The sequence below is a fragment of the Bos grunniens genome, chromosome 15, assembly GCF_055505025.1.
Source record: "Bos grunniens cultivar Pamir isolate PY7600 chromosome 15, Bosgru_T2T1.0, whole genome shotgun sequence".
Classification (NCBI taxonomy): domain Eukaryota; kingdom Metazoa; phylum Chordata; class Mammalia; order Artiodactyla; family Bovidae; genus Bos; species Bos grunniens.
Window position 1 is genome coordinate 45,902,903 of NC_141179.1, and position 16,894 is coordinate 45,919,796.

At 41.3% G+C, this 16,894-nt stretch overlaps 1 protein-coding gene across 11 annotated transcripts in view; it reads right to left on the minus strand.

Annotated features, from left to right (window-relative positions):
- SYT9 (synaptotagmin 9) overlaps positions 1-16,894 on the minus strand; it is a 208,754-nt gene that overhangs the window by 87,393 nt on the left and 104,467 nt on the right. The gene's annotated exons all lie outside the window — the stretch shown is intronic.

Below are 16,894 nucleotides of genomic sequence, written 5' to 3' on the forward strand. Positions count from 1 at the left end.
GATGGAGTGGCAGGCTCCAAGCTCCTCACATGAAGAACCAGAAACCAGAAGTCGAAAACATATTCTTATTAAAGAACCATGGGGCAGTTATAAAATCTGGTCACATTTAAAGCTGCAAAGGAAGTCTCAGTAAATCCAAAACAATGATATTCTTCAAATCATGTTCTCTGAGCAAAATGCAATAAGATTATAAATCAATGATAAAAAGCCAAACAAGCTCATAAATTTGGAAATTAAAAAGCATACTTCTAAATAATTCACCAGCCAAAACAGGGATTATAATGGGGACTAGAAGCTACTTACAGTTGAATGACTCACAGGATGCAACAAAAAACACCAGAAAGTTAGAAAAAGCATAACAGGCTAATCACACCAAAAACGAACGCAAAACAAAACACAAAAAGAAGAAAATGGAAAGTATCAGCAATAAAGACAAAAGGATTAACAATACAAAAACTGAGTCTTTGACTGATTCTGACAAATTAATTCTTGACAAAGTTGATCAAGAAAAAGGAGGTAAAGAACAAACAATGTCATCAATGACAAAGAAGCCATATAACCACGCCTATGTTTAAAACTTTTAGAAATGTTAGAGAATACCAGTTACCAATACCAAGAAATTTAAAAACTTAGTAAAACAGAAAATTATCTAGGATAATAAAATTAAGAATGTTCACATCAAGAATAGATAACCATTAGGTCAATCAAATCAATTACTTAAAACCCACCTTAAAAAGCCCCCTAAAACAGATAATCTGTTGGGTAAATTCTAGCAAATCCTCAAGGAACTAATATTTTCTATTTTATACAAATTTTTTTAGAGAGTAGGTTGGTTTTTAAAAGCAACTTTCTCCAATTTGCTTTATGAAGCTAGTATAACCTTGATATGATAACTAGACATGGAGAGTACAAGTCAGGAAAATTATAAGCCAACTGCTTTAGGAACACAGTTGCAAAAATGCTAAAGAAATTATAAGAAAGCAAAATAAAGCAACATACCATAAAAAATACACTGTAACAAAGTAGGGATGATTATCATCAGCATTTAAGGATAACTTAATTTTCAGTTCAGTTCAGTTGCTCAGTCATGTCCGACTCTTTGTGACCCCAAGAATCGCAGCACGCCAGGCCTCCCTGTTGATCACCAACTCCCGGAGTTCACTCAAACTCATGTCCATTGCGTCAGTGATGCCATCCAGCCATCTCATCCTCTGTCATCCCCTTCTCTTCCTGCCCTCAATCCCACCCAGCATCAGGGTCTTTTCCAATGAGTCAATTCTTCTCATGAGGTGGCCAAAGTATTGGAGTTTCAGCTTTAGCATCAGTCCTTCCAATGAACACCCAGGACTGATCTCCTTTAGGATGGACTGGTTGGATCTCCCTGCAGTCCAAGGGACTCTCAAGAGTCTTCTCCAACACCGCAATTCAAAAGCATCAATCTGGCGCCCAGCTGTCTTCACAGTCCAACTTTCACATCCATACATGACCACTGGAAAAACCATAGCCCTGACAAGACAGATCTTTGTTGGCAAAGTAATATCTCGGCTTTTCAATATGCTATCTAGGTTGGTCATAACTTTCCTTCCAAGGAGTAAGCGTCTTTTAATTTCATGGCTGCAATCACCATCTGCAGTGATTTTGGAGCCCAAAAAAATAAAGTCTGACACTGTTTCCCCATCTACTTCCCATGAAGTGATGGGACCAGATGCTATGATCTTAGTTTTCTGAATGTTGAGCTTTAAGCCAACTTTTTCACTCTCCTCTCTCACCTTCATCAAGAGGCTTTTTAGTTCCTCTTCTTTCTGCCATAAGGGTGGTGTCATCTGCATATCTGAGGTTATTGAGATTTCTCCCAGCAATCTTGATTCCAGCTTGTGCTTCTTCCAGCCCAGCATTTCTCATGATGTACTCTGCATATAAGTTAAATAAGCAGGGTGACAATATACAGCCTTGACGTTCTCCTTTTCCTATTTGGAACCAGTCTGTTGTTCCATGTCCAGTTCTAACTATTGCTTCCTGACCTGCATATACGTTTCTCAAGAGGCAGGTCAGGTGGTCTGGTATTCCCATCTCTTTCAGAATTTTCCACAGTTTATTGTGATCCACACAGTCAAAGGCTTTGGCATAGTCAATAAAGCAGAAACAGATGTTTTTCTGGAACTCTCTTGCTTTTTTGATGATCCAGCAGATGTTGGCAATTGGATCTCTGGTTCCTCTGCCTTTTCTAAAACCAGCTTGAACATCTGGAAATTCACGGTTCACGTATTGCTGAAGCCTGGCTTGGAGAATTTTGAGCATTACTTTACTAGTGTGTGAGATGAGTGCAATTGTGCGGTAGTTTGAGCATTCTTTGGTATTGCCTTTCTTTGGGACTGGAATGAAAACTGACCTTTTCCTGTCTAGACAATATAAACTGTAATCCACCACAAAGCATGGTGGAAGACTCAGAAAAAAAAAGTTACTAAAATTTAACACTCATTCATGAAAATTCATCTTGCTTAGCAAACTATGAACCTTTAATCTGATAAAAAGGTGTCTCCAAACACTCACTGAGAATGTCACACTTAATGGTAATATGTTAGAAACCTTCCCTTTAAGAAGACAACCTCTCTGCTCTCATTGTTTCTATACAGTGTTGTACTGGAATGGCCTGACATTGTTCTCATTAAGAAAAACAGCAACAGGTAGGAGAAATAAAGAGAATCAAAATTGTATACTGTTAAAAACAATTATAGAGAGATTCTGCAAACCATTTTAACAATAAGCAAATATAAGTTTGCTGGGTATAAGATCACTATTTAAAAATCAACAGCATTTTTATTCACCAGCCAAAAAGTCTGTAATTTTAAAAGATGGCAACTTTTCAGAATGGCCTCAAAAACTATATTGCATTAACATAAATGTAAAAACGTTATAAAAATTTTTAAGGAGAATATTATTATTGAATGACAGAAAACAGAGCATCATTTATAAAACTTTAATGCTAACCTAATTATCATTTTTTAACTCTTTGCACATCATCTTCTTTTACATAGTACTTGATTGATTGATTGCCTTTGCTTAGTCGTCTGACTCTTTGCAACCCCATGGACTGTAGCCTACCAGGCTCCTGTGTCCATGGGATTTTCCAGGCAATAGTACTGGAGTGGATTGCCATTTCCTTCTTCAGTACTTAGCACCTCCTAATATTTGCATTTTTAGCCCTCAAAGCTGTCACTTTTTCTACTTTTATTCTCTGCCGTATAACAGCTTCTAGAACAGTGCTTAGCACAGAGTATGGCTCAACAAATACTTTTTCAATGAATTAATAAACATCTAAATCAAGAAAGCTGAGCGCCGAAGAATTGATGCTTTTAAAGTGTGGTGTTAGAGAAGACTCTTGAGAGTCCCTTGGACTGCAAGGAGATCCAACCAGTCCATCCTAAAGGAGATCAGTCCTGAATATTCATTGGAAGGAGTGATGTTGAAGCTGAAACTCCAATACTCTGGCCACCTGATGCGAAGAGCTGACTCATTGTAAAAGACCCTGATGCTGGGAAAGATTGAAGGCAGAAGGACAAGGGGATGACAGAGGATGAGATGGTTGGATGGCATCACTGACCAATGGACATGGGTTTGGGTTGACTCTGAGAGTTGGTGATGGACAGGGAGGCCTGGCGTGCTGTGGTTCATGGGGTCACAAAGAGTCGGACACGACTGAACTGCACTGAAAATCAATGGAGAAATAAATGGTCTATAGTTAAAAAGGGATCAATATTATAAGTATGTTAATTTTAGTCAAATTGATATACAAAGTCAAGGCAATTTAAATAAAAATGTCTACATTGTTTTTCATGAAACTGGGTAAACTGGCCCTTAAATTCTTAGGGAATAATGAAGGACTAAAAGTAGCCAATTCATGTAAGAAAGAGGACAGTTGAGAACAGAGTTGAGTGGGAGGAGACTTACACTGCTGGATTCAATAATTACTAAAATAACATAGAAAATAACAAAATATAAATGATGGAACATAAAAGAGTATCAAGAGAAAAATCAAAGTACATATGAGAATTTGTCATGTCAAAGAAAGAACTGATTATTCATAAATGGTGCTGGGACAATTCTGGTAAATTGATTTCAAAAAACAGCTCCAATTCCCTACCCTTCTTCATATATGCCTCGGGCTCCCAGGTGGCTCAGTGGGTAAAGAATCCACCTGCAGTTCAGGAGACTCAGGAGATGCAGGTTCTACCCCTGGGTCAGGAAGATCCCCTAGAGGATGAAATGGCAACCTACTCCAGTATTCTTGCCTGGAGAATCCCAGGGAGAGAGGAGCCTGATGGGCTACAGTCCATAGGGTCGCAGAGTTTGGACATGACTGAATCCACTGAGCACGCACGTGAGGTTGTAACACCTCCCACAAAAAAGTGATTTCTTTCCCCATACCTTAAATCTGGGCACCTAGCAAACTGATTTGGCCAACAAAATGATGCCGGAGTGACTGTGTGTCAGTTCCAAATCCAGGCTTCAAAATGTCCCAGGTTTCTGTTTTCTTTCCTACTCCTGAGCCTCTGCCACAAAAACAAGTCTGGAGAAGTGTGTGGAGTATACCTAAGTACAGCTGTCTCAACAGAAGTCTGCTTTTATTCTCCACTATATGTGAAATGCATAGCCAAGGTCAGCAGACAAGAGACCCATGAGTGAGGCCCATTAAGCCCAACTCAGATCAGCAGAACAGCTAAGCTTGTGTGCAAAATAAATATGACACTGAGGTTTTGTGGTTATGCAACATTACTGTGGCAATAGACAATGGGTATAGACATCCCTATGGAAAAAGGCAGACTTAGGTCTCTAACTCACACACTGCACACATAAAAACAAAATTTAGATAGAACAATTAATTGTAAAATGCAAGAAGTTTTAGAAGATAATTTAGGACGCTCTTTTTACAATGATGGGGTAAGAAAAGACTTCTTAAAGCAGAGCCTAAAACTGCAGACCATAAGGAATGATGAGAAAAATCTGAATGTGTTAAAATTAAAAGCTTCTGAATGACAAAAAATATAAGAAAGTTAAAAGTTAAGCTTTGACAGAAGTAACCTGTATAATTGAAAAATGACTTATAATCAGAAAGTAAAAACATATCAACAATTAATGAAAAAAAAGTTACCCCAAGAGAAAAATGACCAAAGTATATGATCAGGAAAACCATAAGAAGTCCTAATAGTATATATATAAATTAGTAAGATACAATTTAGTACCAGTCAGATTGTCAAAATTAACCAATTAAGTTTAGGGAAACAGGTACAGACACTTAGGCCCATATATTTCTGGTGGGAGTATAAACTGGCATAAATATTTGCAATTTAAAAACACCTAATAAAATTGAATTATGTGTATACTCTAAGTCTGGGCAATTTTATTCCTACTAATGCCCTAAAGGGACATGCATATAAGATGCTCATCTCAGATTTTTTTTTGTATTTTTTAGCATAAAGTACAAAACTATCCATCAGTCATAAGGAATGGTTAAGCAAGCTAATTTTTTCACAGAATGGAATCTAACTAACAAATAAAGTAAACAATCTATATGTACAAGTATCAGTGTGGATAAACCTTGAGAAAATAATATTAAAAGAAAAAAAAGCAAGTTACAAAAGGACATTAAATTGTGATGCTACTTGTCAAAAATTCCAATACACACCAGAAGCAATATTACATTTTGTTTATGGATACAATCACATGTATGAAAATAAAAATTTTCGTGGAAAGGAGACCAACTTCAGTGGTTATCTCAGGGGACTGGGAGGACTTTGTCTGTACTATAAAAACATTTAGTATGAAATACGACAAAATGTTATATGAGCATCTGTTACATTTTCTGCATTTTTCTGTATGTTAAAATGTTGAGAATAAAAGATGGATAAAAAAGAAAGTGGAAGGAATTAATGGTCCTGGTCAACTATCTCTCCTTCCTCTTCTCAATATCCACTTCCAGGGCAGGATAGCTTTAATAAAATCATGCATTTTTTTCTTAGATGGATATGGCTGGTGAGAGATTAAACCATGGCTCCTCCTGGATTATGCCCAACTGGGTGAGGTTCCTACCAAAGTGACTATTAGGAAAAGTAAGAGGAGTAGGTTTGGGGTCTCTGGTTATCCACTTATTTCAAAATTATTATATCAAGGGTTTACTTCTCATTTGCCTTGCTATCTCCAGGAGCCTCTCAGAGAAGCTGGGGTCTAATTATGACTGCTTCACATGCATTACCTTGTTTAGGGAGACAAAGTTTAGTAATGCCAATAATTTTAAACTTTTTAAAAATGTAAAGCATTTTTATTATCAAGTCTTGAAGACCAGTGTACACTTAGTGTTATTTTTGTCATATGTTGTATTTGTATCCTGTATTCTGTATTGTATCCTGTGTGCTGTATTTGTCTTCAGTTCAGTTCAGTCGCTCAGTCGTGTCCAACTCTTTGCGACCCTATGAATCGCAGCACACCAGGCCTCCCTGTCCATAACCAACTCCCGGAGTTCACCCAGACTCACGTCCATCCAGTCAGTGATGCCATCCAGCCATCTCATCCTCTGTTGTCCCCTTCTCCTCCTGCCCCCAATTCCTTCCAGCATCAGAGTCTTTTCCAATGAGTCAACTCTTCGCATGAGGTGGCCAAAGTACTGGAGTTTCAGCTTTAGCATCATTCCTTCCAAAGAATTCCCAGGGCTAATCTCCTTCAGAATGGACTGGTTGGATCTCCTTACAGTCCAAGGGACTCTCAAGAGTCTTCTCCAACACCGCAATTCAAAAGCATCAATTCTTCGGCGCTCAGCTGTCTTCACAGTCCAACTCTCACATCCATACATGACCACTGGAAAAACCATAACCCTGACAAGACGGACCTTTGTTGGCAAAGTAATATCTCGGCTTTTGAATATGCTATCTAGGTTGGTCATAACTTTCCTTCCAAGGAGTAAGCGTCTTTTAATTTCATGGCTGCAGTCACCATCTGCAGTGATTCTGGAGCCCCCAAAAAATAAAGTCTGACACTGTTTCCCTATCTATTGTCTTATGTATGCTGTATTTCCAAACAACCAGATACTGGCTCCCTTTTCCTAATCTCCAAATCTAAGACAATATCAATATAGTCCTTGACAATTTCCCCTAGACACCATACAATCTCCTCCACATAATAGCCTGAGGGTTACTTTTAAAAGAAGATAGATTCAAGTCACTCTCTTCCTAAGATTCCTTCAGTAGGTTGCCACTGTTGTTCAGGGAAGAAAATCCCAAATGCTTCACATGGCTTGTTTTCCCATAGTGAAGTGCTCTTCCAGAACTTCTATGACCTTTTTGCCACATTTCAGCTTCAGCATAAACACTGCTTCTTTGGGGAAACTTTCCCTGACCCCTCAGACCAAGTTCTGCTCCATTGTTACAGGTTATTGGGGTACCTCGTATTTTTTCCTGTGCCAATTCTCACAGTTTTAATTAAATAGTAATTGGTGTAATTATTTGTTGAATATGCACCTCCTCGCCTAGTTGAAACACCACGAAGGCAGAAACCCTAGGACATAGCAGCACAGGACCTGCATGTAGTAATTACTCAACATGGACCAGTAGAACGCACAAATGCGCATGTTTTTAACATTAAAACTAGAGAAAAAGTGAAGTAAAAATAACTGTTCTCAAAGTAACAGAATCTGCATGTGGACCGTCAATTATTAGTGATCACAATTACTGTTTAATTGGATCTGCCGTTAAAGAGGTAACAATTGTCTGTAAAGGACTCATATGATAAGGTTCCATAAGTGGTTTTTCTTGTTATCTCAAAAGCTCTCAAGACAGAGGTTTAAGTGATTGAATCACAGGGGGAAAGGATCATTAGTGGAGTACAGAGGGATAAAGGGCAGCCTCTGCTACTTCTGCCCTCCCTGGGGGCTGCATTACACAGAGTCAAGTCAGGCTGGGACTGAGAGGAAAGAGCAGAGAGGCAAAGCCCCCACACCAGGCTCAGGTGTCCTAGGCACAGCCTGGATGCTAACTGCTCAGATTTACAACACTGAAATACAAAAGGAGCCATTTCTCGCAAGGGAAGATCTGGATACTGAGTGTCAGAATTTCAAAGAAAGCATTAAGATTAAATTTCAAGAACTGGAGAGACGACTCAAGTTTGAAGATGCAGATGGTAGACACATTAAACACTCAGTTTTTCTCTCTGTGCTAAAATTGCAAGTAGGTCCCAGACAATTAGCCTCAGAATTGCTTCTTCCATCCATTGACGGGCTCATTACCATTTGTTGACTTGAAACTCAGTGACAAATCTCAGTTCCTAGACAGGCTCAAGCACATCATCAGTTATCTCAGCCTAGACCTGAGACAGTTAATGAGCTTAAGAGAAACTATCAGCCATTGGAATCATGGAGGTTTGATCCCCAAATGAAATCCAAGGAAGAGGCTTGCTTGTGAGCAAATAAATTCAAATAAGGACTGATTCATGGGCTCCTATTTGTACAGGGCCCTGGGCCAAGCTCACCATGGCAAATACAAGTCAGTAAGGAAAGGAATGGCTTCCCAAGGAATCCTGAAATAACTGGTGAGAGAAAACACAGTATGAGAAACACAGCTGTGGACTAGTTATGAGAATCTGGAACTCCAATTCAAGCTCCAAGTGATACTGGAGAAGTTCCACTTAAGCTTGATAGGGCCCCTCTCCTCTATGTATCATTTGACCTAATGATCTCTAAGGTCAATCCCACCAACTGGTTTCTTCCTGTTCTTTAACTCATTAACACCAATATAAGAGGTATCCCAAGCAGTGGCTAAATATCTGGTCAATTGTCTAATAGATGGATCAGAAAAATCTGCACAAGTCTGTGGAAGAAACTGGGGTAATCTATGTTGACTGGATGTTTCTATTCCTCTGGCTAACGGAAGGCAGGGGAAAATTTCAGGGAAAGGTGGGATCTGAGTTGAGGCCAGAAAGACTGACAGAAGGGATAGGAGAGGAAGCGTAAAAGGCAATGCTAACATAGCGCTTCCCCAACATTTTATATCATGGCAAATGTACAAAGTCCTATCTGCAGTGCACACTGGGGTGAACCAGTTAGGTGAGGAGGTAAGACTGGAGGCCCTTGAAAGGGGCCCACCTGGCATCCCAGAAAGCTGAGGGAAAAATCAGCACCCCTTAGATCAAGAGTACCTAAAGAGAGCTCCTGTATCCCAGAGATGTGCAATATGGTACCCTATCTTCAAGTAGGGTAAGGAAATAAAACAGCTTCTCTTCATTCATTATTTTAAAAATAAAATCTGTTCATTCTTAATATAAAGATGGACACAGGCCACCTCACTCAGTCTTGATCAAAAACGTATGAAATTTAGATATTTACTATTATTAGTGATTAACCATACTTAGTCAAATATTGTTATTTGAAATATTTGCTAATGCAGTATAATGCCATTATAACAAGACAGTTAAAATATTTCAGGGACTTTCCTAGCAGTCTGTTGGTTAAGACTTCGCCTCCCAATGCAGGGGGTGTGTGGGTTCGATCTCTCATCAGGGAGCTAAGATCCTACACGCCTCATGGTCAAAAGACCAAAACAAAACAGAAGCAATATTGTAAAAAATTCAATAAAGACTTAAAAAATGGTCCACATCATCAAATATATATAATGTTTCATCTTTGTCTAATTAAATTTTTCATGTATGCTTCAATATATTAAAATTAATAAAACAGTACATAAATATACTTGCAAAATAATAAAATGTAAATATGCTGGAAATGCATACACAATTTTTTTCTTTTTACTAACAGAAGTACATTGTATCTATTTAGGTCCAAACAAAAAATAGAAACCAGTAATTGAGAGTTTAACATGAAGAATCACTAACTGTAACAGAGGCTTGAGTAATGAGGTACTGGCTAGCAAGAAATGACCAGATATCTAAGGAATGGAGGAATAGCAGATACAAAGAGCAACCATTTCCCCTTGGGCTGAGATAGAGCACCCAAGGACAGGATCCTCCCTGCTTCTGAGGCTAGGTCCCAGACCCTGTTGGAGAGGACACAGCTGTCACTCACTGAATGAGAGAAGTCGTCATGGTACTGCACTAGCAGAACTTACTGGAAATCCACCCTCTGGAGCTTGCCAGAAATCTGCCATCTAAATGCCAGAAAGAGCTCTTCAGGGGAACATGTCTCAGCAGAGGCACTCTGCTACGAAACCACCTGAGGGAAGCTGCTAGTGAGGGCTGCAGATTGCTGTGCGCTGCAGAAGCCAGGTCCTGAAGAGGCCACCTGTGGTGTGGAGCAGCTGCCCCCACTGCAAGGGCAGGGCTCGAGGTAAGCTGCAGGTGTTGCAGGAACTGGGTGCTGGAGAAGCTGGTTCTCTGTAGGAGCCTGACGACAGGATTCCAGATCAAAGAAGAAAAGGCCCTTCTTCCCGCATTGTCCCTCTAGCGCCCTCTACTGACATCTTAACATGGTGCCGCATGGAAAGGAAACCTGTTTAAGAGGTCCCAATGCTTATTTTCCGAGAAGGCAATGGCAATCCACTCCGGTACTCTTGCCTGGAAAATCCCATGGACGGAGGAGCCTGGTAAGCTGCAGTCTATGGGGTCACAAAGAGTCGGACACGACTGAGCGACTTCACTTTTACTTTTCACTTTCATGCACTGGAGAAGGAAAGGGCAACCCACTCCAGTGTTCTTGCCTGGAAAATCCCAGGGATGGGGGAGCCTGGTGGGCTACCGTCTATGGAGTCGCATAGACGACCCCATAGAGTCGGACATGACTGAAGCGACTTAGCAGCAGCAATGCTTATTTTTCCAGAGCAGGTAATGAATATGACATTTGGACCTCAGATGAAATATAATTGGCACATTTGGTATAAAACAGATTGGGGCATACAGCCCCAACATATATATATTTACTCACTTAAAACTTACATACAACTAGAATATTCTGATTATATACAATAAACATAGGTCAAAGAGAATGACAGAGATGAGATAATATTATCAGAAGTTCTAATGTTTTATTCTTACACCTCAAGGTTTATTTCCTGGACAACACATTCACAAGCGAATCACCACCTGCTCACCCATCAGCAGGCTCTGACATAGAGTGGTTGGTCATTCTTTATTTTTTCATTCTTTTCTCCTCACTCTCAGGCCTGACAGTTACATTCTTGGTGATGTCTGTTTCACAGGCAGAATCTTCCCAGCCCCGAGTATTCAAATACCAGCATAGCTTTCAAGTAAGCCCGCTGTTTGTCTGAGGATACTTTGCTTAATAGAGCAGCCAAATGTTGACAAAACATAGCTTAGCCTCATCTCAAGTTTCTACTTCCATCTTTAGAATCGATGAGGATTCTGGAAAGTGCATCATTAATCCCATTACATCATCTTATTGAAGGCACTGGTGTGGTGTTTACAAAAGGAAATGCTTTCTTTCCCCATAAAATCAATGATGACAGGCTAAGACTCCAGGCAGGGAACAAGCAGTCTGGAACTCCAGTCCACACGCAGCTCCCACACGGGGGGCCGATACCGCAGGAGCTGCTCCCAAAACTAGGCCAGCATCACTGCATCGTGCATCTGGGGACTGCCATCACCCAGCCTGCCCAAAGCCTCAGGGCCCTCTTGCAATGACTGCGGGATCTTGACCCGGGCTAGCCACATTGCTGGCCAATTAGCACAGATGGCAGGCTTTAGAAAATGTAACCACTGCCCCAGATGACACATGGTTAACACTTATTGGTACTGAAGATCTTAGGAACTACTGAGCTATTAGTTCCTTTCCCCACCAAAGCTCACCAGAGTCAACTGATAAGAAACAGGCAATATATACCATGGTGTTGCAAGGTGCAAAAAACATAATTCAAAATCATTTTTTAAATTGTAGCTCTATGGAAACAGAACTTCTTTAAGGTGGCCTCTTTGATCTGGGTGTAAGACAGGAGCATATAGCATCATACACATTACTGCTTTCATTACCAAGTTGATGCTTACCCCATCCCTCTGACCCTAACTCGATAGTGACTGCCACTCACAAAGAGGATGAAGGTTAGCAATGGGGTCAGAGTCAGGAATCTGCTAAAACAATGATTTTATACATTGTTTTAAAAAGTCTATTAAAGCTGGAGTTTGTCTGTTTTTGGGTTAGTGTCAAAATGCATGTAGCACTGCTTTTCTCCCTCTTGCCCCACCCTCATATTTTCTGGAAAAATCATGCTCTTAGGTTGAAAGCTGGTAATGGCAGCAACAGCAGAGCCAGTCATGAAAGGAGTGTTTGGGGAGTGGCCTTGAGAATAAGGAAGATGAACGGGAGTCAGTTGGACAAGCCATGGAACTACATCTGGGGGGGTGTGTCTGCAGGCCAGACCAACGTATGTGGGCAGCTTAGGCAGGAGTCAACGCTGGCTGTCCTTCCAACTGGTATTGCTTAAATACCTGCTCAGTGTTAACTGGAAGAGACGCTGACTGTTCTGATGGGGAGAGAAAGAAGGTTGTTGGAGGTAGTGCGGGTCTTCCTCTATCATCTGAACAGTCAAGTCTGAAGTCTGCAGGTAACAGGACCGACATCTTCAGGAGACAGCTTAGGGAGCGTTCCCTGAAACCTGGGTTATTTGGGAATGTCACTGCTCTCCCTCAGAGACTTATTAAAGTATTATTTCCAACTATATGCAATATTCTCTTGGAGAGAAATACTGATTAACAGTTTTCTCCCACCTCAGTGCTTTGGCATCGTTTATTGATTAGTTCTCTGGACAACTGTCTGGCCAGCCTGTCCCTTATGCAGGCTGTGATGTATCAGCTAGTCATTAAAAATTACACTGGAGGGACAGAGCATGGTGGCTGGGTTCCAGAGGCATGAGACTCATGCGGGGGAAGGGGTCTAAGATGAAAACACCAGAAACACTAGCGGCTCTCATTAAGTGTGCTGGACACATATTATGATACAAACAAATTTTTACTCTGGAGTTGATGAAGGCATTGTTCAAAGCATATTTTTATACTAGGACAGATATTCTGAAGTGTGGTAAAATGAAATAATCGTAAGTTTCACAATGTGGGCTCTAAATAGGCTTACATATAAACCTTGTTCCACTTTGTATCACTTGTGTGACCTTAGGCAATTAATGAACCCCTCTATACTTCAGTTTCCTCTTCTGTAAAATGGGCATAATACCTACACCACTTTTGCAAAAATTAATTGGGAAACATATAAAAGCACCGAACCCAGGGTCTGACATCTAGGAGATGTGCATTACTCTTGAGTCCCTTCTTCCTCCCGCGGAAACTTGCTGGGATGCCAGTCCCACGTGGGCACCCAGAGTCTAAAGGGTTCAACCACCTTGCAGCTGTTCCTTGACTTCACTGATGATTTGCAAAAAAGAAAATTCTTTTTAAATTAAGATTCTTGTCTGGTTTTGCATTTCCAGTGGATGTACTCAGTGTCCAGGAGAGAACCTTGCATAGAGATAGTGACAGAAGTGAGAAATAGGGGAAGAGAGTGAAATAAAAGGGGTGAATTATGTTAGTACAGGTGTTGGTGGGGTCTCCAGACCTCACTGCCTGGGCCTCCTCTGAAACAAAGAGGAGCCATCCTTTGAGATGCTGTTCCTGTGCACAGCAGGAGACAGCTCTCGGTGCTCAGGTCTGGGCTCTCCTCTGCTGCCTCTAAGTCTTTTACATATCCCAGCAGAGAGTTTATTTTTCTGAATATTTTTCAAGCTGTGGTAAAATATATGTTACATAAAACTTGCTACTTTACCTATCTGAGTGTACAATTCAGTAGCACTAAGTACATTCACAGTGATGTGTGGCCGTCACCACTATGCATTCCCAGAACTTCTGCATTATCCTAGCCACTATTCATTTACCAATGATCCCCCGTGTCCCCCTTTCCCAGCCCCTAGCAACCCTGAGAAGTTTTTAACCCCATTGTGAAGAGAGTAACTGGTGGTAACAGCAGGCAGGGACCCACTTGAAATATCCTATTCCAAATTCACTTCTGAATTTTGTGACTTGACACTTCAAAGATGTGGGGAGCTCAGACCACGCCAGAGTGTGGTCCCTTTGCCTGGCCATGGCCACGTCGTCATCTCAGCTGGTGGAGTTCCGCTTCTATCTTTTCCTCCAGGACCAGCCGAACTGACCTCTGCTACTTTTCTGTAACTGCTGCCATTGAGAAAAACACAGACTAGAGCCAGGACCAGACCTGGTGCCCACACCTGGGTGTGAAATCTAAGAGACAGCAAGAGAAAAGGCCATTGTTCAAAAAGACCAGCTCAATTCCTAAAAACCACCCATCCACAATCTGAAAATATAGAAGGATACTCTTCTTCACAAAAAAGGGGGAAAAAAAGAAGAGCAGGTTTGATGGTTCTTCTATCTGGAAAGGATTAAATGCTAAAAATAGCTCAAGGTATTGAGGATGCTGAGGGAGTGTGCAGCTCATGAAGCAGAGGGCAGTAAAATCTGGTATTACATGCTAACAAGAGAGGAGTTCTTACAAGAGACTTGGATCTGTGAGTCACTGGACCCTCCCCCACTAAATGTAAAAGCAAGATTCTTTAACAACAGTTGGATTATGGACCTTACTGTCCAGCCCAGTGTGTTAAGAAAGTAATAAATGCCCATAAAGGGTCCAAAACTGACTTGAAATGGAAGAAATGAAGTATGGATTAAATTCTCTAAAGCCTCCCTGTTTTGGGTGAAGCCATGCTGACGGCCAGGTAACATTTGCAGGGCCATCTGGTGACATTTCTTTTTGGGAACAGATTAATAGGGACTGGGGAGGGTGATGAGGTTGATGAAGAGGCCAACACAAGACTCTCAGGTGGACTCCTGGAGCCCGTGCCTGTCTCTGAAGGGAAAATCGCCTATTTTTTCTGTAAGAGTGTGTTCAAACTATAGTTCTTATGCAGTGCATGACCTGACTGGGGGACTCCTTCTATGCTGAAAGTGTGCCGTTTCATTCTGAAAGAATCTAGAATACGAAACCCAGGTATTAAGGAAAGTCCCTTATCAGTGAATTTTCTCTCTCTCCTCACACCTCACTCTTCTAGCGTGAGAAGGGAATAAACAGGGCTAGAGACGAGTTGCTTCTTCTTAGAACTGGCTGCCTACTCTGATGCCACAGACACAAGCCTCTGCCAGGGTGTGGTTTCTTCCTTCCATTTCTATGAGCATCCCAGTGCCTAGCATTGAGCCTGACCTGCAATGTCTGTTGAAAGATCAGTGCTCCACTGGGACTTGACCATCCCTGCATGCCCTCTTTCACTGAGCTGCTGATCTCTGTCTCAATATGGCAAAACTCCAACATTTCTTCTGTTCAGCTTCCCATCCCTTCAACAAGCTGCTGTCCATATCCTGTTGTGAATAACTAGTGAGACACTTCCCTCCAGGCTTAAGTGGAAGCATCGCATATCTGCAAATGTCCTTATTCCCCAGGGCAGCAGCATCCTTTGCTGAAGAGACACTGGCCCTAAGATCCCCAAAGCTGCATATGAGACTCGCCCCAGCAATGGTCCTCCAAGTGTTACCCTGCTTTGAGCTGAATGTTTTCATAAGACTATCTGAAAATAGGATTGGCTAACTGATCAGTGCCAGCTTCTCCTTCGGATGCAATGACGGGGACCTCTCGGCTTCCAAAACAGAAGTAGCCAGACAAGCTTCCTCTGGAGGTTGCACGTGGAATGAGTGTTTGCCCAGGGCTGCCTGGCTGCCAGAGAAACCCTGACCAGCTATCGAGGGGCAGGGGCCCCACTACCCGCAGGGAGGGTCCTCTGAGAGACACAGCTGTACATTCTGCTTTGCTTCTTCTCTTACACAAAGAAAAGCAAAGAAGTGGGCCAAATCATGTCAGAAACATATAAAAGTTGCACTGAAGAGCCATGGACCGAGGCAATAACAGAAGAGCCATGTCCAAACATTTACAGTGCCTGTCTATGGGCAGAGGAATCACAAGTGACTTTGTACTCAGGATTATCCAACCTTATGTTTTTACTCAAGTTTTCTTTATGATAAAGGAAACAGTCAACAAATGATTTCTGAAAAGTAAAATACTTTTTTTAAAAAATATTTTTTATTGATAAAATTATCAATAACCTCAGATATGCAGATGACACCACCCTTATGGCAGAAAGTGAAGAGGAACTAAAGAGCCTCTTGATGAAAGTGAAAGAGGAGAGTGAAAAAGTTGGCTTAAAACTCAACATTCAGAAAACTAATATCATGGCATCTGGTACCATCACTTCATGGCAAATAGATGGGGAAACAATGGAAACAGTGACCGACTATTTTCTTGGGCTCCAAAATCACTGCAGATGGTGACTGCAGCCATGAAATTAAAAGATACTTGCTCCTTGGAAGAAAAGCTATGACCAACTTAGACAGCATATTAAAAAGCAGACATTACTTTACCAACAAAGGTCTGTCTAGTCAAAGCTATAGCTTTTCCAGTAGTCATGTATGGATGTGAGAGTTGTACTATAAACAAACTGAGCACTGAAGCATTGATGCTTTTGAACTGTGGTGCTGGAGAAGGCTCTTGAGAGTCCCTTGGACTGCAAGGAGATCCAACCAGTCCATCCTAAAGGAGATCAGTCCTGGATGTTCATTGGAAGGACTGATCCTGAAGCTGAAACTCCAATACTTTGGCCACCTGATGAGAAGAACTGATTCATTTGAAAAGACCCTGACTCTGGGAAAGACTGAAGGCAGGAGAAGGGGATGACAGAGGATGAGATGGTTGGATGGCATCACCAACTCGATGGACATGAGTTTGAGCAAGCTCTGGGAGTTAGTGATAGACAGGGAAGCCTGGTGTGCTGCAGTCCATGGGGTCATAAAGAGTTGAACACAACTGAGCGACTGAACTGAACTAAGGCTGAGTCAACAAGTT